This window comes from Vidua macroura, chromosome 1, assembly GCF_024509145.1.
Source record: "Vidua macroura isolate BioBank_ID:100142 chromosome 1, ASM2450914v1, whole genome shotgun sequence".
In the NCBI taxonomy this organism is placed as follows: Eukaryota; Metazoa; Chordata; class Aves; order Passeriformes; family Viduidae; genus Vidua; species Vidua macroura.
This window is the reverse complement of record NC_071571.1, coordinates 105,977,070-106,001,562: the sequence shown is the minus strand read 5'-3', so window position 1 is coordinate 106,001,562 and position 24,493 is coordinate 105,977,070. Positions and strand designations below refer to the sequence as shown.

The 24,493-nt window shown below is 36.3% G+C and overlaps 1 long non-coding RNA gene across 2 annotated transcripts; it reads right to left on the bottom strand.

Moving 5' to 3' along the window:
* Positions 1–7,970: 7,970 nt before the first annotated feature.
* Positions 7,971–16,038, bottom strand: LOC128816561 (uncharacterized). Of its 2 annotated transcripts, none has more exons than XR_008439947.1 (3): positions 15,949–16,038; positions 15,352–15,464; positions 7,971–8,198 (listed from the first exon to the last, which is right to left on the bottom strand). It is a non-coding gene; the product is annotated as an uncharacterized LOC128816561 (long non-coding RNA). The 2 variants fall into 2 exon arrangements; XR_008439945.1 differs by lacking the exon at positions 7,971–8,198 and adding an exon at positions 13,248–13,403.
* Between the last annotated feature and the right edge of the window lie 8,455 nt (positions 16,039–24,493).

Sequence of the window (24,493 nt, the reverse complement as noted above, 5' to 3'; positions counted from 1 at the left end):
ATGCTGTCAGGAATCCCATAGGCAGCCTTTGAAACAGAGCTCTTCTGTTGTATCTCTTTTTGCCTCAGTTGAAAAGTTTTGTGTTCTTTGATGGTTAGTTTTTTGTTTGATTTGGGTTTTTTAATGTCATTGTGTAGGGTTGTTGTTTTTTTTTCTTTGTTTGGGATTTTTGTACTAGGTAAAAAGATTCTTACAATCAAATCTTCATGTGTCAGAAATCTAATGATCACTACTGACTTTAGGGGACCTACTTTGTCTTATACAACCAGATGGTTTAATGATTTATAATATATCATAGGTGTTTTCACTAATAAATTGAAGATGGAAACATGATCCTGGAAGAGATGGGAAATGATTTTTTAGTGTTTAGTATTTTGGTTGACCAAGTATCTCTGTAGTTTTTCTGACCTCTTTCTAAAATGCCTTTGGAGAAGGAGAATTTACAATCTGTGTAAATTTCATGTCCTACGGCTCACAGGATTTCCCTTCATGACTGGAAAGTTTTCTGCTTCTTCTTTGCCACTTACTATTTTCTCTATTCTCCAGAGTGCTCAAATGACCAAAAATGATTAAGCAGTTTTCTAATTAAGACTTTTTTTTTTTTATTTACTGGAAAAATTTGAGATGTTTAAATATTCTTGTTTGTACAATCCAGGTCTTTCACTAATGTTAGTACTCCATTTAAATGTGCCTAGTGATCCTTATTTGAGTGCCTTCCCCTCTTTAACTTACGTATAGGAAAGGAAAATGTATCCAGTGAAAGTTTTACTGTAATGTACAACCACATCGTTTTTCCCATAGAAATCTGTCTTGTTCAGTGATCTGTTTTCTTTTTTTCCCTGGAGTGAGTCAGACTGGTGTAATGAATGAGACTCGCTGGTAATGCACCTACTCCATTCATCTGAGGAGCTAGACAGTTTAGTGAATGGCTGCTGGGAAGGGAAACACAGCCTGGTACCTGATGCTATTAAAGACAGTGTCAACTGAATTTTTTTCCATAAAGTCACATTTTTCACAGGACTTTTACCCTCCTTTCTGGATGCTTGAGACCAGTGAGTTGGAGGTGCCGACTACTGGACATAGACTACTGGAAGAAGAGAGAGATGGGAAGCTTCCACTCAAAGTTCATCTCTACCCTGATAACTGGCATGATTTTAAACACACCAGGTTTTCAATCTTTATTTTAATTTTCATTTGGAGTTAAAGAAAATTTGTCACTATAAAGTTTCCTGCAGTTAAAATTACACTAGGACCCTCTCTGTACTAGAAATGTTCTAGTGAATCTAGATTCACTAGAAATGTTCTTTTGGTGGAGTGTTTTTTCCAGGTGTCAGATTTTATATTCTCAATATTTGCTTGGTTTTAAGTGTATTTTGCATATATGTTTGTACATACAATTTTAATCAATTCCTGTCTCTTTACAGATTTTAGACAAACAATAGATAATTCCTGCAAATAACTCTGTGATCCTGTATACATATGATTTCCAGTCGGATTTGAGAAATGCCTGCTGATTGATTTGAAGGTATTTCAATTAGACAGATTCTGCACTTTTTGAGCCCTGTAGTTAAAGAGTAGACCATAATGTTCTGAGACTTTACATAAGAGTTTAGCTCCATTCAACAGGATAGCTAAACATCAGAAATAGAATTTTTCGCCAGTTCCAAAATAAAATGTCTGCTGATGAAATAGGAAATTCTATTAAAAATTTCCATGTCATTTAAAATCACATTTCTTTTGTTGTCTGGGAGTGAATTGAATATTTTATTTTATTTTATTTTGTTTTATTTTTTTAATCAAAAGTCAGAAAACTCTGAAACCCTGAAAAGAATTCTCTCATGCAATTTTTTTTTAGTAGAGGAATAATTCTATCCTACTCTCTTCAAAGCATGTGCAGAAGGAAAGATATATTTTAAGGATGTCAGATTTCCTTCCAAATGATTGAAAGAACCTTGCTGCTCAAGTTTATATTGGGCAGCTTATGCCTGTCTGTATTTTGATAGCTTTTCATTTTTCAGAAGCAATTGGACAAAATTACCACTATGCTACATTTTCAGATTTCCTTGATGCCTAAATATTGCAGCTTCAGGTTTGCTCTAATGGAGCCTCCTGCCTTTTTCACATAACCGTGCTACTTGGAAGAGGAAAGCTAATACATTCCCTTGAAGAAAATAAACTCTGCCATTATTCTAGGGAATATGCTCACACCTGTCATTTCATCTTGGGAAAAAAAAAAAAAAACCAGGAAAGCAAAACATTACCATAAATGGCCCAAATCATCTACCTATGTATCTGTCAAATCATCAGTAAAATTTCACAAGGAATCATAACCAACATTTTGGGCACTGGGTAAATCAGTTTAAAAAAATCTGTATTCCCAGTCTGTCTCTGATCTCTAGCCCTGAAGATCACTCAGGAAAGGGAAGAGAGTGCATGGAGCAACTTATTCCTGGGTCACACAGCCTCAATTCACGTTGTCAGTGCCTGCCTGAAGATGCACATGTTGATCACATTATATTTACTGAGAATTACACTTTCTTGGAAGTCACAATATTAATTTTAAAATACTAACATTTTCCACCCTTTTTAAAAGAAAAGGAACCCTTTGTTGTGATTTTATTCTTTAAATATAAAACAAAACCAGTCAAAATCTATATACATCATCTTTGTGGTTTACTGTAATTTTTGCATAATTTTTCATAGGCTGTTGCATTCTGCCATGTCACATTTCCATTGTCTATGAACATTTCCTTATCTTTTCAGTCTGATTCAGAAAGTACTGACAAACAGAACTGTAAGGCTCACAAAAATGGATAATTTAATGCAAAAAAATCAAGTCTGTTCCATGAACTAGTGTAAGCACACACAGTGCTTTCAGAATCTCTGTGCTTAGGAAAAGTTATCACACCAAAGCACTGATACAAATTCAGAACCATCCACTACTGGAGTTTTCTTTTCAGCTCCCTGAGGCTCAGATAGCACATGAATGGGTGGGCTGCCATTTTTGAAGGTTTGTAAAATACTCACAAAAATACCAGCCTCCAGATCCCAGCTGGAATTTGAACACAAAGATAGTTGAGCAAGGTCATAAGAGCTTGTGCTTTTTTGTAAAATTATCATTTTATGCCCAAAAGAGAAGAAAACACAGTTGAATTTAAAGCTGTGTACTTATCTGTGACTCTTCATTCATACAGCCAGTTCTGCTCACTAAGAGGATGGGAAGACTGTGGGACAGATTGATCAACAAAATATAATTTGTATTTTCTTTGAAAATTCTCGAAGTCTCTATTTTCTGCATGTATCTCAGCAACCCACCTTGCTAAATTTAAATGGCATTACTTCATTTCCTTGCAAGCTAATAGCAAATTTAGACCCTGAATATTGCTGTCAATTCTCCATCCTCCACTGTGTCCGCTGTCTGTCTTCTTTCTATTCCTCTTAAATCTTTTACACCTACTCATTTTCCACCTCCTCATGTCTCAATTTCACCATCAGCAAATATTGCCTGTGGGCAATTGTTCAAGAGTTTAATATTCATACAGCTTCTTTAGTGTGAACAGACTCATAGGGCTTTCTCTAGAACAGAGAACATTAGATCCACATTTACTTTAATTTCTAAAAATTATATTTTGTAGTCCACAGCTTTGATGGGGTTTTTATGTGAGAAATGAATTTCTCAAAAAATCAGAAAGCAGCATTTATTTATTTCCAAGAATTTCTTTTTCTTTGTCATCTCCTTGTGATTCTGTGTTTTTCTTCAAATTGTCCATAGACTTAAAGTCTCTGAGCTCAGAAAAGTCCAGAACTTCAAGAAGTTTGTGGAGAGCTGCAGTAGCAGTGATTTCCAGAGCCACTAAGGCAGATTGCAGCACATGCAGGGGAAAAAGAATAAAGGAATATATTTGTTTAAAATTACTGGACAGATAATAGACTGCATTCATTTGGTTCTTATTCTGTTAAGAAGAATATATTAATCACTATCAAAGAAACAAGTAAAGCCTGTGGGAAATGAGCCTTTTTCTTTCCTTTCAGTAGATATATGAAGACCAATACCTTAAGCAAACTTGAAGTAACTGCAATATTTCTCCTCCTGTATGGTTTCCTTTGCACACAGAGAATAAAACTCAGAATTAAGAAGTTTGTCTCAGAGTTGTTGACATATAATCAAATGTATTTTTCTGCTAAAATGCACTATGTCATAGCTATCTTGACTCTATCAGCCATCCTGATCTCAGGTCTTTCTGCTGACTTGCTTTATGGGAAGTATTAATTAAGCTAACCAGGAGCTGTGCCCAAAATGATGAAATGAAGCCAGTGTTTGTGAATCAGAAGGAAATAGGTCAGTGTGTTGGCCACCATGACTTTTGTAATGCTATGGGTAGGGTTTATATCCGAGTGGCTGCTCTCCTTTCATTGAATTTAAACTGGAAGATACACCTATTTTGTAGTACCATCCTTTCATCATATTAGAAAGAAATATAGAAAGGAGCAGGGAGAAAAACATGGTTGCATTGTTAATCCATCAATTAGGTGCACAGAACATCAGCTTCTGAAATGATGCACACAGTCCTGCACCCCACCTCAATAAATATATGGTGGGCCTGAGAGATGTTTAGAAGAGGGGCAAGGGTGGTAAGAGGTATGGGATGGCACTCATGAAGAGTTAATCAAAAGGGACTTTGCAGTCAGAAAAAGAGATGAAAAGAAATGTAATGCACATTTATGAAACCTGTATCACAGAGGGTGAGATGAGGAGCAAATGAGGAGTTTACTGCCTCTCTCTGTATGAAAATGAGACGGAATCACATGTAATTAGCAGTCGATGTGTTTGAAACCAACAGATGGATATGGCCTGTGGCACAGCTCACAGGTAAGCTTGGGACTCTCTGCTGCATGATATGGTTGACATAAAATATGTGCAGCTTCAAAAAGGAAGCAGAGAAATTAGTGTGAACAAAAACCCCTTTGAGCCTCTCTTACATAAGTAACCCCCTATGGCTCAATCAAGGACCACTGAAGATTGGGAGACACTTCTGGGGAAATTTTGTTTCATGTTTTCATCCCTTCTTTATACTTGCCTCAGTGTCAGGGGACAGTCCTGATTACCTTCCACAGCTTTTTACATTTTCAGAATTTTGCAGATTTTCCCAGCTCTGGTTTTTGTAGGTTGTTATTTCCTTGGTGATCAGTCTTGCTTATAATTAAACCTATAGTTTTCAGTTAGTTCCTTCTTCTGGCTGAAATTAACTAACTTTCTGCCAGTGTTTGACACTCAGTCAGATGAAGTTGTTTGACTTTATAATTTGTTTCCACAAAAGCACATTGAAGACACTAAGCCAACATGCCAGTGTGCACCAAACTTGCATTATGAATGAGATAAAATGAACTGGCATGTAGAATGTGAAATTATTAAAATTCTATAATAGTATTTTTTTCAAAATAATGTTATAACAAAAAGTGGTTTTCATTGTTTTGGGTTTTTTTTTCCCCTGGAAAGTATTTACAGAGAATAATTATTGGAATTTTTTAAATTCATAAATATCTATAAATAAAATTTAAAACAAATATGGAAATTATATTTGGGGTAAATTTAAATAAGAAAACCAGTTTAATATTTTTTCATCTACAGAACTGCATGATCAGTTTTTGCCACAGTTCTCTGTAAGATCTTAATCAGAACAGACAACTTAAGTATTTAATTTCCATTTTCTATCATTCTAACTGAAACAATTAATATAGAAAAAAAGAATTTATTCCCTAACTGGCATTACCTTCCACCACAGATTACTGTCAACAGAGTCCCTTGTGTTTTCTCACTATTTGTGTCATTCCTTTAGTAGCATTTAATTCAGAGTGATTTAATAATTCAATGAATATCAACATTTCTTTTTATTTTCAGCAAAGTATTTAAAGTATTTAGTTATGGCAATAACTAACCTGCTCTCCTGAGTATACAGGATTTCTTCACACATTAACCAGGAAAGGATGATAGCTGGAACCAGATATGTCTGTATTTCAAATCAGAGACCTGCATTTGGCATCCCATTATGTTTGCCATACAATAAGTCAGTTGACCTCAGTGACAAAAAATAAGGTGATATTTCAAATAAAACAATATCAGAGAACATAAAGTAACCTCATGTAACCTTTTTATCTCAGACAGTTTTTTCTCAAAATCAAGAAAAATCTAGTTTTGTTGACTTTTTTGCTGTTGTTTTGTTACTTCTTTTGGGGGTTTCATTTGAGTTAGAGAAATTTATATATTTCTGAAAGGCTTTTGGGTTTTAATGTTTCCTTTTTTCTTTTTTAATTCTAGAGACTCCAAAGCAGTAAAATAAAATTTTAATATTTCACCCTCTTGATCCCTTCCAACAAAAATAAAAATGCTTGCAAAAATAACAGGTGTAAAAAAGAACTTATAGTTTGGGTACCTGGAAAGAAGAATTTACAGCAAAATTTCATTAAAAGGCTAACATCTGTGTACTCTAGGCTGGAAATAGTCTGTAATTGCTTTTAGGAACTATGACTTATGAATATTCTCTACTAAGAGTTCTGGTTATTTCTGGCTCAATTTCTGTTTTCAGTCCCAAATGGGCAGACTCAAAACAAATGTGCCAGTAAGATGCTTAGACTAAATTTCAGCTTTGCCCTTACGCAGATTCTGCACTAACTTCATCAACGGAAAGGAAACACAGACTCCATCACGGCTCTCCTTGCACTTGAAGAAGGGGAAGAGAGATATTTGTAAAGGTCCTGTGGCTGAGCACCTGGCTGTGGTCACTTGCTTCAAAACCTTGCTCTCACGAGAAATGCCTCAGCATCCCAGTCTCCTTCTGAATACGAGATTCAGTTTTATATTTTTTGTACTTATGGTATGAAAACCATAATATGTCCTAACATGTATAGTATGAAAACCCTAGCATGTCACAACTTTTTTCAAGGTATCTAAGCCCTTGATTCTTCTTTTTACATGAACTACAAACTGCCTCTTCTTTAATTGTATTGTTTTAGTCACAAGAATTTTAATAACTGGAAGAGGCTCCCCAGGGAAGTGGTCACAGAACCAGCATGCCAGAGTTCAAGAAGTGTTTGGAAAATGCTTTCAGGCACGTGGTGTGATTGTTGGGGTTGGCCTGTGCTGGGCCAGGAGTTGTACTTGATGATCCTTGTGAATTCCTTCCAACTCAGAATATTCTATGATTCTATGAACTCAGTCAAACATATGTCAAATATATTTTTTGTAATGGGCAGCTGGCTTATCTAGGGATTGCTTAATATTCAAGAAATTATAAATAGTGTCTGGTGTTTAAAAAAAATTATTAATTTGGTCTGGTGTTTGGAAAAACACCCTCTCATCATTAAAGTTCAAAGCATTAAAATTAAGGTGATCATCCATTTTTCTTTTTACCATCCAGTCACAATAACAGAGAAAATATGTATCAAATTTTACAATATTAGAAGGGTGTTTGGGAAACCTCTATTTGACAGATCACAGATCCCTTCCTTATAATATGAAAATGAATGAATGAATGAATGAATGAATGAATGAATGAATGAAAAAATTATCTTGCTGCATACTTGCATATAAATATGTGTGTGTATACGTACATATCTGCATATAAATATATATGCATATAGAAGAACTCCACTGCCATCATATGTTAAAGGTGGTCTGAAACGTTAATTGTGAAGAATTGCCCTCATAGAAACAAATCAAAGAGAAAGAAACTTGGAAGAAAACTCTACTTACCCTACCCATCAAGGCAGCAAAACTTTTGGGATTGTAAACAAACTTTGTTTCCTGTGGCAAAGGAAAGGTGCCTGGGTCAGAGCAAAGGGATGCAGGCTGCCCTGGTGAGACTGAGGGGTGAGGGTCAGCGTGTTTGCTGTCTGATCATACAGACAGTCCCAATCTGTTACCCAATCTGTGCATCCATAACAGGCTTATGGAACTTTGATGAGACGTTATTTCTGTGGATCAGTATGAATGCTTCGTGCAACTGCTGTTCGTTATCATAGGTGATCTTTAGACGTGTGGACTTCCTAACTTTTTATTGATGACTGGATTGTGCTTTTTGCTGTATTTCATGATGTACCTTTTTGACTATAGTTTTCTTGCAACAGCTACAGGTTGCTTATTCACAGGTTGTAAATTCTTCATGAGCAGTGGCAGAACATGCCTTCAGGTAAAAGTTCAGCTACGGAAGAAAGAGCAGGAAATAAGATCAATCGTCTACCAGCAGCAGAGGTCAGCACCCCTGTTTCCCCAGTACCAAACACAGCCCTCAGGCTGGGGGCTGGGCATGGAGGAAGGATCTTTGTGCTCCTGTGCACCAGGGCCTCATGCTCAAAGGTGAGTGCTCTCTGCTCAGCTGCAGAGTTTGGTGCCATTGTTGTAGCCCCATGCATCAAAAGCTCTCTCATGTCTTGCAGCACGTGGCAGGCTCCTGTTATCAAGGCACACACATTCTTGCAGACCCATAGCCCCTCACAGTGCTCTGCTCGTCTCTCAAACTTTGCTCCTAAACAAAAAAATGCACTCTGCTGTGAATATAGGATGGATCCCCACCTGAACTAAATTAACATGTCATGGTATTTGGTTACTTATTATCATTAAAATAAGAGTTTCAGACATATGTATTTTCTTCCAAATCTGAAAGGTATTTGCAAAATGTGCTTATTTGTATTTATGGAAAAGGGAGAAGAAAATTCTTTAAAAGGTTTTTTTCCTTTTCTTTTTTTCTTTTTTCCCTAAGTTATCTTATTTTCCTGAGTCTCATGGTCTTGTAAGTTATTGTTACAATGGGTCATGTCAGCAACATCCTTTATTTTAGCTTTTTAAAAAGTCTTGTTGCCATGGCAACTGCCATATCACCTCCTTGAAATAACATACACAATACAGAATTTGATCTTTTGCACTGTAGAATAGTCAAGCAAAAATGTTCAGTGTTAAGCACTTTTTTCAAATTTTAATGAGATTTCAATGATATTTTTAACTATCTTTCTGCTTTTCTCATTTAAAATTCTTTTATGAAGAAAACAAATGAGTGTACCAAGATGTGCATCCATTCCTAGTGATGTCTTCAAACAGTAGCAGAATTGACATTGTTTTCTATACAGATATTGTAAAAGTTGCATCAGTGATTTGTTTTTGCCACTTCACTCCATTTACTTAATTTCCCTCAAGTACTTAAGACAATAGAGTCATTAAGCTAAGTCAGACAGAAAGATTTTCCCTCATCTCACATTTATCTAAATTATTTTGTTAAAATAATGTTTAGATTTTAAGACCAGAAGCAATCATTGTGATCATCTAGTCTGGTGTCTTGTGCAGCACAAATCAAGGTATTTCATCCAGCAGTCACTTAGAAAGCCACAAGTATCTTGCTGAATGTTTAGGAACATGTACTAACTTATCAGCCTTGTGCAGCAAATGCAGGCTGGGACCAGCTTTTATTGCTCTCAGGGTGAAGGCAAAATATGTATCCCATCTGATGCAAGCTTTGCCTTGTTCTGGACCTTCTCAGGTCTGGCCTTTGGAGTTACTTACTGTGTTGTGATTATGTGTTTGGGCTTCTGAAGGTGTAGGAGACTTAAAGATCACAATTGCCTTAAACACTATTAAGATCACATAATCAGATCTTAAACAGAAGGCCCATAAGCTTTCTGGCTTTTAAGTGTGCTGGGGACAGAGGTTGGCAATGCCTCAATAACAACAACAACAACAAAATAGATTTTTACTCAAAAATTAACAACTTTTGTAAATGCACTAAATAATATAAAAGGTCAAGCAGAGACTTTTTTTTTTGTCATGATTGTCCTATTCCTGTTCCTGGAGTTGTCAACAGTGCAATCCCTCTCCCCCAGCACACACTCATTTTCTTTGCCCAATTCTGTTTGTTCTTATCCCTCATTGATTTCCTGTCAGTCATTAAGCTTCCAGTTATGTCTCTCAAAATCTCTGCAGATTGTACAAGCCATCTAGAAATTACTACTGCTACTACTATTAAGGAGATATTGGTAATTTTAAATGAGTAAAATTTATCATGATAACAAAGATACATTTCTCCAAGCCTATGGAGAACTCAATTTTCTTTCCTAGTTAAGTCAGAAAGCCAGCAACATTTTCCAAACTTCAGTGCAAATTATTGTGGTCAGATTTCAAAGCAGAGATTGTTGGCATAGCAAATACTAGGAAAAATATTTCGGTGAAAACATCTGCCCTGATTTTTCTTTGAAAAATGAAAATCCAAGAATTTTCTGTGATCTCTTTTGAATGTTTTTTTCTTATCCATGAGACAATGTTTTCCTCATTCTCTTTTGTACTAAAAATTTTTGGAAAGTGAGATTTATATTTACAAATTTGCACTGTTAGTATTATTTGTGTGCATCACGAACACATAAAAAAAAAACCTGGTCTTGAATAATTTTCCTCTGACAGGTAGCATAAATCTGCTAAATTCAGTGAAGCTGCACAGTTGGAATTCCAAGTTAAATGAGAAGAAATCCAGCTGTTTCTAGGAAATTTGAGAACGCTGGGGGGGTGAGTGTTTCTACATTTTAAAACAATAATTTTATGGATTTTAATACTTTTTGTTTATTGGGGAAGAGAATCAAAAGAAAAAATATCTGTTCATTTCTTCCAGCCTGGGTTTTTTAAATCTGGCTGAAGCAATTAAGGGTGATCTTAATACTAAAAAGAAATGCATATCTTTAAGGATTGTTTTGCTGGGTTGCATGAATAGTTATGGGAATTTTGAAGGACGTTGCACTTTGTAAAAAGTAAAACATGCTAGTCAGTTAGTTCATGCTTGGACGAAGTAAATTTTCCACTTATTACAAGCAATGAAACAAGGGGAGAAAACGCATTGTGTTGGCAGTGTAGGAGGATACAAACTGCTAATAAAGGAAAGTAATGAAATAAGCCAAGTCACATTGTTTCTCCTCTCCAGATTGTTGAAAAAGGTATCATATGTGTGCTATAACAAACTCTGAACTTCTGAGGAGCTAGGACTGGTTTTGTACTAGTAAGTGAAAAATACAGTCTGAGATTGATTAGGTTTTTAAATTTCCTTCTCAGGTGTAGGCACTGTTAAACCCCTACATTTATAATCTAAAATTCATCTAGTTTCAAACTCCATAAAAATGAACTGATCTTAACTTGACTGCTATATTCCCAATAGAAAATCATTCCCATAAAGATTTTACTCCCCAGTCCTCCAAAAGCATAAATTTTAATTTTAGTAAATAAATAATAAAGAACATAATATATATTACTTTTTTCCCCATTTGGAAGAGGCATTATTTTAATTTAAAATTTGTTTTCTACTTCTCTGTGGCTAAGAGGTTATGAAATCACAATTATATTTGCAAAATTATATATCTTGAACACTTTTTCTGGGGTTGCATTTTTAGAAGTAAATATCTATGCATCTCCTCTATTTGAGGTATAGACAATATGGGAAATGCCATTGAATTCATTTGGAACAGTCATTTCACATCAGCTAAGAGGCCCTTACAGGTATCTCAGAATATCATGGTTAGGATCATGATATGTATTTATCAGCAAGGTATGACCTTGATCACTGCTTTATATGTAGACATAACCACCTGCTAAAACCAGGGAAAATCCCACTAAAATTTGCTGTGTGTCATACATTTTTCAGTAATCAGTGAAAACTGGGAAGTGCAATGGTGTTCAACCATGCCATGGATGTCTGTCCTAGTGGGCAAAATCCTAGAAACTCCAACATGAACTTTAGCTAACTTGGTAGGCTGCATGATAATTGAATGTGCTGGGATTTCCTCCAGTAAGCATGCATTGCATAATTTCATTTGCATCTTTATATTCTGTTTTAGTTGCAAGGTGACATGCCTGGTCATCATTAGGTCTAGTATCAGTGCCCAGCATTGTTCCCTTAGAAAAATCTTGACTGTCCCTTCTTTGCTGTCTGTATGAAAGCTGAATTTATCCTAACTAACCAAATAGTGATAGTGCATGGTTATGCTTACAATAGTTGCATAGATAAAGACAGCAGCATGATTCAGGAGAGCTGAGTATTTAAAATGATCCAGCACCTGGATTTCAAATTTCCCATCTTTCTATTACTGTCTTAGTCTAGGTAATTTTGAAGTCTATTGTGACATTTTCTGGAGTATAACAAACAAATTAAATAATACCAGAGCTGTCAAATCTCTTGGGGTGTGAATATGTAATAAAAGATACCCTTTTTTTTGTCAAACAAATAAATAAAATTAAGTATTCATAGAAGAGACAGGTATAAAGTAAGAGTAAGTATAGAGATAAAATAGCACAACAAGACTTGGTGGTGACCTGCTATGATTTGACCTGGCAGGCAGATAATCACCATATGGAATATCCCTCTGGCTGCTTAGGGTCCGCTGTCTCATCTCTGTCCCATCCCAACTCTTTGTGCACCCCCAGCCTCCTCACTGATGGGTCAGCAAGAGAAGCTGAAAAGTCCTTGACTTAGCGTAGGAACTAGTCAGCAACAACTAAAACATTATGAACATTGCTGTCATGCCAAATCTGGAATACATCACTCTTCCAGCGGCCAGAAAGAAAATTAGCTCTATCCCAGCTGAAGCCAGGATGTGGATATAAGGATAAAGGGGTTTGAATATGTATTTTAGTTCCTGAGGTTCAAAGGGAGGTGTTCTATGTCATCTATAAGCTCATGGGATCTGGATCCCTAGGAATGCTTTAATTTTTGGATATGGTATGAGTTTGATTCAAGCACGTCTCAAAAAAAGGGTTGTTTTGTTGCATTTGGATATGTGGGAAATGTCAGTGTGAGCATAATATAATGTTGTGTAGAGATTTCATAAATAGCTTGGCTTGATGAAGTAATCTTGCTGGTTTTGCTTGGTACTGCATATAGATTGATTCACATATCTCCTTAGACAGTGAGGGATGTGGAAAGTAAGAATGAAAACAAGTGCCTAAAAGAAACATAAGTGATAGGATCAATTTTAACTCCTCCAATGTGGTAGCCAGATACCTCAAAAGCAGATGATCCACTGCTAAACAGATTTGGATGTTTCAGGAAATGCAAAATACCAAGGAAATCGAGAACCCATTATCAAAACAAATGTAAGTCAATAAGATGGGTGTCATAGAAAATCAAGTGGGCTAAGATCCAGTTATTACAATTATTAGTGAGATGCCTCTACGTGAATTAACGTACAATCAAAACCGTATGCTGAAGTCAATAGTATAGATTTTGTTTAATGTGAGTTAGAGAGAGAGAAAGAAATGGGAAAGAGAGAGGGAAAGGAGAGAAAAAGAGTGAGAGACACAGACTAAATAGAAAGATATCACCACTCCATGAATTCTGATGGCATCTCATTGGTCCTCTTCCTCTGGTCTTCCTTTGGTGATCCTAAGAGTGTTTAAGACAATTATGATTTTTAAGTCTCTTACATGGTGATGCATTTGAATTCAAGATCCTCTTACCCCACATATAGTATTAAAATACGAGTGGACATAGATGACTCTGAAATAAAAGTAAATGTCTGAAAGCTGTTTCTTACATAAACAACAGAGAAACTTCTCCTGGCTGCAGTGAAAAAAGATGTTTTACAAAAGGAAATATGCTGATTTGTCTAGCCACAGAAAGCTGTATAGACTTCAATTCACAGGTACATCAACCTCAGTTGACTAATAAAGGAAATATCAAATCAGGGAAAAAGAGAAAGAGAAATTTGGATGAGAACCCAAACTGGAAGGCCCATTAGTAAAGTGAAATATTATCCATGATGATTGCTAGTATTAAAAAAAACAAAACAACCAGGGCTCTTAAAAAAAAAAAAAAGATAAAATGATTCCATGCATAGATTGAGGACCAAGACAGAAGGAGGAAAAGTACTTTAAATTGAAACTTCAGAGACTAAAAGGCCTTTCTATCTCTCTTTAAACTAATGTTATAGAAATATAATGTAATGTAACATTTCAGTAATTACGCACCCACCACCTATCTGAAAACCAGACTGACAGTAAAGCATCAAGAAACCTTATTGCAATACAAAGATGACAAACACTTTCTACTTATTGTTTTGTTATTCTAAAGGGCTACAGTGACACACATTATTAAATAAAATTACATTTACTACCACTACTCAATCCAAAATCACATGGAGTATCTCATTCCAGGAAAAGAAGGGAAAATAGAAATCCAGTATGTGCTTTGTTGGTTTTTTTTTGTTTTGCTTTTTTTTTTTGTTTGTTTGTTTTTTTTCCTGAAATGCCATTTATAATATTGATAAGAAGTTCATTCTTTCCAAAATTTGGAATGCCTTCTTTGTCATGGCAAGTTCCATGATTTTCTGGAAACATGGAATTTGGTCTTAGCTACCAGCACATGTTGCTGAACAGTGCTGGTAGCTAAGACCAAATGTTATTCTAGGAGTCTGGTACAGGAGGTTTGTTAAAATCTTAGCAATGTTTTTCTCTGTGTGAAACTGTTGAAACCTTAAAAGATTCGCTATGGTCACTCAAACTTAGCAGGAATGCACAGGGACATAACTAATCATGGTGCAGGACCTGAGTGACATGAGATGTTTCTGAAGATATCAGGTATAGGCTTTGGTAATATGCTTGGAAACAGAGGATGTTTTTCCCCTTTCAAAGTGGAATTATGACAACTCTTCTGATTCCAGGAGGAAGGAAGAACCTACAATCAGTAATCACTTACTGATTTAAGTTAGCACTTACAGGTGCTAACGCTGATTTTGGCATTTAGTCTATAGAACACTTTTGAAGGAAAAGTCTGTGAAGGCTAGGCTTGGCCTTCTCTCATCATGGTCAATAGTACTTTATTTACCAAATTTCAAAAGAAAATTAATTTCATTTAATTGTTAGACAAAGAAGACCAAATTAGTCTGTCTTGCTTAACATGAGGTCTGTGCATTAAATAAAAAGAAAAAAGACCAAGTGTTGTCATATTGCTGACATTTCTCATTTGTAGGTTTTCATATGCATCTTGTTCTTTGTATAAAAAACTTCAAGGATTTTAAGGACAGCTATTAATAAAATCCTTATGAGGCTGGAAAATGTTGTATTTTACTTTTAGATAGCAAACTGAGACATGAGGGATGAAAGTAACTATTCCAAATCGTAACTGGAGGCCACTGACAGCTTTGGGTAAAGATTTTAATAATCTTCAGTAATTTGCCTTCCCAACAATCATTAAAATAATTATCTTTCTATACAGCTAGCCTTCAATTGAACAGTCACTTGCTGATCACATCTAGTAAGTAAATGACAAAGAAATGAGTTGACATTTTTAGTCTGGAAGATCACAAAGTTAAGTACATGAGATAGCAACTTACCCAATTATTTCAGCTGCATAATTTAGGAAAGGGGTCAGGATTTAGTTTCCTTCTGAATGTTGGTGTCTCTGGTTTATGTTTTTAATGCAAGGTACTCCATTCCTTGTGGGATTCTATGGCAAGCATTTGAAATTCCTAGGACCACTGCTGATTTACATAAAGGAATCCCATTCTGAGGTCATGACTATAGGTTCTCTCTAAAGAGGAGCCTTTTTGTGGTTGCTTAGGAACCAGACAAATGGATTCAAGACAGAAAGAAGGTGTAATGGTAATGAATGAAAATATAATCTGTGTCAACATCTGACTCATATGGGTAACTGGAAGAGGCTTTGTGACTGTGTATACTTGATACAATTATATTTTCATTTCTCTAAATTCATTCTTGTCAGATGAGTCTTAACTCCCCCAACTATAATTTAGCTGTAAATTATGCATCTATTCACAAAATCTGGTTAGATTTTGTGTGTATTATCTGAGGGAATCAGAAATTAAGAAATCCTTTTTGAGAAAAACAAGTTAATGAGAATTGAAGCCTTATTTGTAACTTTGTTTATAGAGTTGAACTTGGGCAACATTTGTCATGGGATCTGTGATTACCGTCGGGTACGGTAGATTAAGGCTGATGATCTCAGAACCACATAAATAAACTCCTGGCTTAATTGCTGGACCGAGCTATCCATGGCTGGAGGGTACTTGTGATTCAGCCCCCAGCTGTCTCCTGTGTGAATGAACACACACCAGCTGTGTGGCCAACATCAGCGTAGGTGACACAATACAGAACAGTGTGCTGGGGATACCTCAGACCTCCAGATATGCATAAAACAGCATGATGTGCTGTTCATTGGGTGTGCAGCAGATGTACCCTGCACAGACCAGGACAAAAGGTGGGGGCTAGTGGGCTGCTGAGCTGCCATCTAAGCCTTGTATTCTGGGCATCGTGTTTACTTTGGAGATGTCATTCCTGAAGTGAACCTCTGCAAACCAAAAAGTGAAATAAAGCACATAGCTACAATTGCCAGTGGATGCAGTCACACCTGGGAGTGCACCTGGCATTCCATGTTTCCAGTGCCACTGTCAGAATACTGCTCTTGGCCCTGCAAAAATAACCTGGTTTTGAAGGTAACTGGCCCTGATTCTTTTTTATGACAAACACGTTTCAAACACCGTAAGGTTAGCAAATTTCAGCTGCTGCATGTTAAATGCCTCTTTATATCCACAGACCTGTGTGAAAGGTTTTAGGGTGTACTGCTATGTCTACCCCAGCAAAGACACTAAAACTGATTGTGAAATCTTTGTGGAGGTGTTGCACAGTAAAAGGCTGTCATTCCTGCTACTGGCCTTGGAAACAACTTACTTTCCCCAGCAACCTCTGCTCTTGTGAGCCACTGTGCTGTTCAGATTTCTTCTTATGTTTCCAAATGTGGAAGGGTTTTGAGAATTGAAGTTTACCTCCCTACAGTAAGGATTATGCTGACCATATGACAGAAATTCAGAATGATTGAGGTTGAAAGGGTTCTCTGGAGGTCATCCAAGCCAATCCTCCTGCTCAAGCAGGGACACCTACAACTGATTGCTATTTTCATCTGCTAGATTTACTTACCAACCAATTTCTTTTCCTTATTTTAGTTTGCCCTTATTGTAGTTCCTGAAACTTTTGGGAAGCCAAATTCTTCAATTCTGGCTGCTTTCTTTCTGCTGAAGTTTTTATTTTTATTTTTATTTTGGCTTTTATAAACATATCTTTCTCTTTTAGACTTTTCCTTTTTGGCTAAATGTACTTCCTTCAGCTTCACCTCCAGTTTCCTTATTCAGATTACAGGACAAACCATGATTAGAGTCTCTATTACCTGCATCTCTCTGGCTTTTTCAAAATGAAGTTTTGCCTTATTCACTCACATGTGTTTATTCACACCATTGTCAATGTCTTCCTATAATTTTTATTCATTAAAAAATACATTGTACACATAGAAAAATGATAAAAAAGGGTATATATTCACAATTGTCTTAATTTTTGCTCCTATTTGTAAGTTCTGGTCCATTTCCATCACCCCTGTTTCATTTTCTTTCTGGGCTTGAAAAAAAGCTAGTCTCCTGTTGTGTTCATGTCTTCAGCTCTCTTCTGAATTCATTTCTGTCTTCAGCTTCTGACAATCAGTTTCTCTCACCTTCTTTTCTGGGGCTTCTGCATTCATTAATATTTAGTATTGCTTTTGATCCCAGGGTCTCCTGTCAGCTTGAATAAAGCCAGGCAAAAAAAAAAAAAAAAAAAAAAAAAAAAAAAAAAAAAAAAAAAAGCCATCAATGAATCCTCCCTCACTGTGTTCCCTTAAGGAGACCTCACTCTATTGCATCTCCTTTCCCTTAACTGCATTGTTTTATTTAATCAATTTCATTTAATTACTGGGATAATTTCAAACACATAAAGTAAGGAATACCAGAAAGTTATAAAAGAGAATTTTTTCCATTCCAAAAGCCAGATAATAGCAGAAAACATCTGCATATCTCTGAATACTAGCTCTAAGTTAAAATGAATAAACTAAAATGCAATTATTCATGACATTTAATTTCTTGGGGTTTTTTTTCTGCATGTCATTTTACTATGCATGCAGATAAACTTACTCATCTATGAAAGGACACCTAGTGGCACCCAAACTGATGTTTCATGTCTACCTATAAAACATAACAGTGTCAGTAATACGTGAAAGTGAAGACTGTTACGACCCACCCCCATGAAGGCAAGAGCAACCCAGGTTCTTGTTAATAGATCCCTTGGGGAAGATTAGAGTGAGACGACGCTGAATGATGGGTGCTTGTGAATATGCATATGTAGGGTTCATTTCAGAACAATTTGGTTGCAATGCAAAGCAGGTATGCAGCCATTTTGTTATTATTATATATATTAATATGGAGATATGAAAGCATAAAGGTATTACTTAAGAAAATGCATAAGAAAAAGAAAGAAAAAGAAAGGATAAGAATAGAATGATACATGGATCACCACCCATGGATCTACATGAGGCTTGATTGTTGCAGCTTGGTGTCCATGGGTTGAAGTGATGATTGCCATCTTTATCTGTCTGGGGTGGGGGAAAAAGCCCACAAAACACAAGTCAGATGGGATAAAATGTGCTAAGGCTCAGGTGGGAACTTCCTGATAAGTTGTGTGTATGTGTCATTCAGTCCTTTGGTGGAAGGCCTCAGAAATGAGTCTAGGGGTATTTGATGGTTTTGGACAACTTCTAAGACAAGACAGCTACTTCTGATGTCAGCACAGTTGAGCCAGTTATACCCCATCCAACCTTCCTGAGGGGCAAAGAGAGGGAGTTTTACACCTGAGTTGTATAAGGAAGGACAATTACTGTGATAAGAAGCACCAGCCTACCCTGCAGAATTTGCCTCCATCAACCTCAATTCCTGGCTTGTAGCCTCCAGGTGGTGACAGTCCACTCCTCAGGGCAGAGGTTTGCCATTACACACTCAAAAACTCATCTCCTTCTGGGAGTTCAAACCTAGCCTCAGCAAATGGGTCTGTGGGCTATGCTTCCCTCCAGCTAGAGCTGATTTTCAACACATCTGAGAATGGTTTCCTTTGTGGATACATTCTACGCCCCCAGGCTTGCTTACTTCTCCTTAGACCTGAGACATTTGGACAATAGTGCCACCTTTATTTTATTGCATCTCAAGTTCCCATCAGGTGGCTTAACTCACAGCCCAGCTCCTCTCAGGAAGCATACTCAGGGAGGGATGGGCTTTGGTGGTCACTGATGAGCAGTTGCTTCTTTGCACAGTTTGCTACAGTGGACAGAAGTCATTCGGTGATTTTAACAATGTTTAAGCCATTAAGCATAGAATTTCAGTCTCTCCCAGAGACTAATCCATAAACATGAATTCTGCAATTTGCATAGCTCTGGGATTTTGCATGGGCCTTAAGGGTACATGAGCAACCCCACTAACTTCACTGAGGCCCTAAACAGACATGAAAGCCCATGTTGGGTTCTTTGACAATATCCAGGTATTCAGAAATAACACCACCAAATACTAGGACACCTTTTTTTCTTTTCTCTTCTGTTATGTGATTAGTGTATTTTCTGCAAAATATGTTTTAATACATGGATTTTCTTTGTGAACTTTGTCTGAAATCTGTATCCTCCCAGGAGATAAAAGTTTATAGCATTATTTGTCACATTATGTGTTAGCTACAAACAGTTTAAAATTACAGGCATATTTATTGTAAGTACTGAAGCAATGAATTAGATGTTGCATGTTTCATCTATACTTGTCATGATGCTATAGAGCTTGTTAGCAGCCTAGGATATACAGTGATTTAATGCTGGGCTCACATTCAGTATTCTCTTTCAGGCTTAGGATTTACAATTATCTTGTCAGTGTATTTCAAAACGTCAGAATGCTAACTCCTTGCAAAAAAACCCCAAACCTGCTGAAAAAGGGAATCCACTTAATGACTTAATGAGTATCTGTGTAAGAAGCAATGATCTTTTGTAAAGGGAGAGCTTTATGTGTTCTACTGTCCTATTCAGATGTCTTCCTTTCTTCCTTACAGAGCAGGCAGCAAATTCCTCACCTGAATAGCTGAGGAAAAATATGTGAATTTGGTCCATGACTTGTCTGCCTACAGTACGTAAACTTTATGTAGAATTTTCTGACTTATTTTGGAGATCATTTTCACCACCTATACACTGCAGGGAGGTTGGAAATTTTACATATTTTGTCAGTAATTTTGTAAAATACTTTGATTTTCTTGGCTGTTATGTGTAAAGAAATGATGCTTCCGTACTATCATTTTCGTTTGCATTCACAAGTTATTCATAAAACAGATGAGATTTAATAGCAAGATAACAGCAAGTTATGCTTAAAATTAAAATCACATATTTCATTTACTATAGATTCATATCTCCAGCCAACACTACTATTTTAGCAATTACCACCCATAAAACCAAAGTATCCCAGCACTGTTCAGGCAAAACACTTCCAATCCTGCAAAGCTTTCACTGGATGCCTGTGGTTCCTGTGGTGCTTGACTTGGAATATTTTAAAAAATTTAAAATAATTTTCTCTAGGAGGAGAAAACCTCAATAACTACCAGGGTTTATGCTAGATATATAAATGTCATGACTATATGTGTAATCACTACATGAATACAGGAATGAAAGCTGAAAGGGGCAGAATCATGACCTGGGATTCAGAGAAAAGAGGTTTTAAACTTTCACCAGAAGAAAACACTGTGGCTGCTGAAGTTGAATGAGCTTGTGAAGGAAGAGTGAAGCAGAAGGAGTGATCAGGAGATTGATGCAGAAGGTGTAATTGAATCTGGGAAGGATGCTAGTTGCAGAAAGGGTGTCCAGCCTCATGCCATTTGAACCATACTTGTACAGCTGAGATTTACAGCAGTTTGTCAGGCCCCAGCTTCCTCAATTCACCTCTGATCCCAGTTTTCAGCAACACAGATGATCACAGGAAGAAACACACAGGATAAGAACCATGTCTGTGGTGAAAAACAAGACCATAGGATTTAAAGGAGGAATAGGAACAGAATAATGAAACTACCAGCTCAGCTCGGTGTGTGTCCAGCTCAGCCTTCTCTGACCCAAATCAGACAGCAGTGCCCCCATCTCTGTGTGTGACTGCATAAAAAAGAGAGGCTAACCCAGACTGAACATGAAATAACTTAGTAGGGAGAAAAGCAAGGTGTGAGAGATCAGGAATGAGCACTGAAGGAGGACTTGTGGGCTTTATAGAAATGCATGCCTGTGCTGTAATTCACAAACACCTTGATGTGGAAACCTCAAGAAACTCGCCCTTCACTTGTGTTGTGGTTTTTATCTGCATTCATATTTCTTTTAATTTGCTGCAATATCGTGCCATATCATACAGGGAGATGAAAGGATGATTTATTAAGAACACGATAATCATGAAGTTCTTGGTGAAATCACTTGCTCTAAATTGTTAATATCTACATCTTTTTACTAGGAGATAATGGCAGGGTTTTTTTCTTTACTGCATCTTTCTTTCAATTAATTTTACATAAAGGATGCTTCAGGCTCTTTGTTTCTCACACATCGTACATTCTTCGTGGTACATTGTGGGGGAGAGAGAAGAACATTATGTAAGTTCTGGTGCCCTCTTTTCCATAGCCAAAGCCACACCAGTTCCCCTCTGACACTCAATATTAGCACAACAAGGAGAACAACACTGGAGGAAAAGATCAGAGCAGACCACAGTTACAGTGGAAATGTCAGCAGAGAATGGCTTTCGGTTACAAATGTCAATAATTTCCCATTATGGTTTTAATGAAAATTCCTTTCTGAGAACACCTTTATCTGCCCACATGCTTGCACTCTTTGCATAGTAAATATGAAAACCTGTACATAAAAATGAAAGGGGCTGGAGTTTCTCTCCTCCTGTAAAGTTGCCAGCAAAAAACATCAATTCGGTTTTGTCCTTCAAGTATATGGTCTGTATTTTCTCAGTATGCTTAACATAGATTACTATTTAAAACATCTGAGCAAACCCAACTCATTAAATAAAATTATATTTTAAATACATTTTATCATTTATCACAGAAATAAGGATAAAATGGTCAGATGTCAATTTGCATCAGTAGGGTTAAATGTTCATAACAGATTTAAGCAAGGAAATGCACTTTTAAAATACAAAATACTTGAATATAAAAAAAAATTCAAAAATACTTGAAATACTTAAAAATTAAATACACTTTTAACTTTAATGATTATTTTTAATTTTTCCTTATCAGCAATGATGACACATCAAGTAAAAAGTCTCATTTAATTAATATTTTACTCTTTGAGGAACAGGGCTAGACTCTGCCTAAAGTTTAATAAAATATAAAGGTGGTATTTTTGTGACCCATTATAAGGGTATGTGACATGCACATGAATGAATAAGCTCCCTCAGTGATCATTGTAAATGCCAGACTGTCAGCTCTTAAGATCTTATTTGCAAGCACACATAATGTATGCAAGGAAGAGAAAGCAAGAGACAAAGAAGGGACACTGTCAGCCCATATTGTCACATTTGGGCTTACAGGGCTGATGTCTGAAGTAGCAACCCCCTCCACTTTTTGCTGGAGCAAGCTCCAGGCAGGTATTAACCTCCCTTTCCCTTTTCCTTCCTCCCTAGGAAAGGATGGTAGCTGTGATCCACACCTAGGCTCATTCTGGGTAAACCCAAAAAGATTTTTTAGATTTTACATGTTGAGGTGATCACAGCCCTCTGCCCTCTGCAAGTTCCTCACATAGCCCTGACAAGGAAGGGATATCCTCTGAGGAATCAGGCCTACTTTTGGGTTGCAGAGGGGAAGAGATGCTTGGCTGCAGGGAAAGAAGAGGAGCAAGCATGGTGATTTTGTCTTGTGTCATTTTTTTATCCTGTCTATATATAAGATGTTTTCAGGTAATTTCTCTGTGTAGGCTGTGACGAGCAGTAACCGTATCTGTCAAAGGGAGGTCTTGATCTCAAAGGATTTTTTCTGTGTTATGGGAACATAATTTTCAATTTTGCTTTTATCTCTAACTCTATCAGAATCTTACACTGATAGGTAACAATTACTTTACTAAATTAAGGGAAGTGGGTAATGGAGGGATCTTCTAGGAAATCTACAGAGAACCTTCAAAGGCAGATGATTGAGTGCACTTGAAATAAGCATACAGAAGTGAATATGACAAATAATGTGGTTATTGTGAAAAAATGCAAATATGGTGCTTTGGTGCTTCAAACACCAAGACAACACGGTTTAACTTCAATTTTAACAGTTTTTGGGGTAAGCTTTAAAAGGACCATGGCCACAATAACAAAAGAACCATACCACTCTTTTTCCTACTGGATTTAGAGAAAGAAAGTATGCTTGATTCACCTCCTCCGCTAACAATCCTCTTCCTGTCAAACATAAAATATGAATATTGGCCTTGGGTCAAATATGAGTAACTCATATCTACAATATTATGTAACTGGAGATGTACTTAATATTCTGAATATCCTCATCTGTTCAAGTAAAAATTGCAGAAAGTGTGCATTAGCAGAAGGAATGTTCCTGAAGTGTCCTCGAGAGCGGTAGCAAACACCAACAAACTTTACTTTCTGCAGCTTAAAGTTGTGTGTCAAGAATGTAAAAACATGTAAGTTACTTTCTTGAAGGTTAAATCCTCTTGATTCTTGGATTACAGTAGTTTAGTACAGAGCAATGATTTCAAAAATTTAATTGGGAGGGGATAGATTTCTAACATTGTCCTAACTGAAATATTTTTATTTGAAAAATAAATTTCTTGTTCTTTCACAAATTAATCTTCAGACAACAACTAGTTTTAAATGTTTGCCTTAATCATGGAACATTTGGCAGAGAAAGAAAATTATGTCATTTTTTAGTAAGTGTATAATACTTCTTTGACCATTTTATAACAGTGGTATAATCGAGACTAAATTGTGATTTTATTTTAAACAGCCCATTTTGAGCTCACAACAGGATATTCTGAAAACTGTCTAGAATGACAAAGAAAAGTTCTTTACGTCACTGCTTCTGTGATTCACATAAATAGAGAGGCTTTTTTGTGAGGGCAAAGCTCAGGTAGACTGACTCAGTTTAACTCTGTAGGAAACCATGCACTCAGTTTGATTAACAACAGTAAAAAAAATCTCAGGTTAGTTGAACTAGAAACTTATATTTCTTTCCTCCAGAAAGTGGAAGGGCAATTTTGTCTCAAGCAAATATGTAACTTAAATTTATAACTGCAGAACAATTTCACACACTGTAAAATTCTAAACAGCTAATGAAGACAGGAAATAAATTAAACAGAGCTGATTTAAGAACCAACTTTAGACAGAATAATAAACCAGGGGAAAAAAAGCCTGCACAAAATAGGGCCATATATGAATTATATTGTAATCATTATATATTATATTAATTTTACGTAAACTATTTGTTCTCAATGGATGGATAATAATTCAGGGTTTCGTTTTTGTGAAATATGTTCACCTGGAGATAGCAGGCTGTCAAAACTTAACAAAAAATCTGAAGGCACTTAACTTTTGCTGCTTGATTACAAACAACCAAGATTTGAAGTTAGCAAAAGGGAGTACTTGGATGTTTAAGGAGACACATGGAAATTTT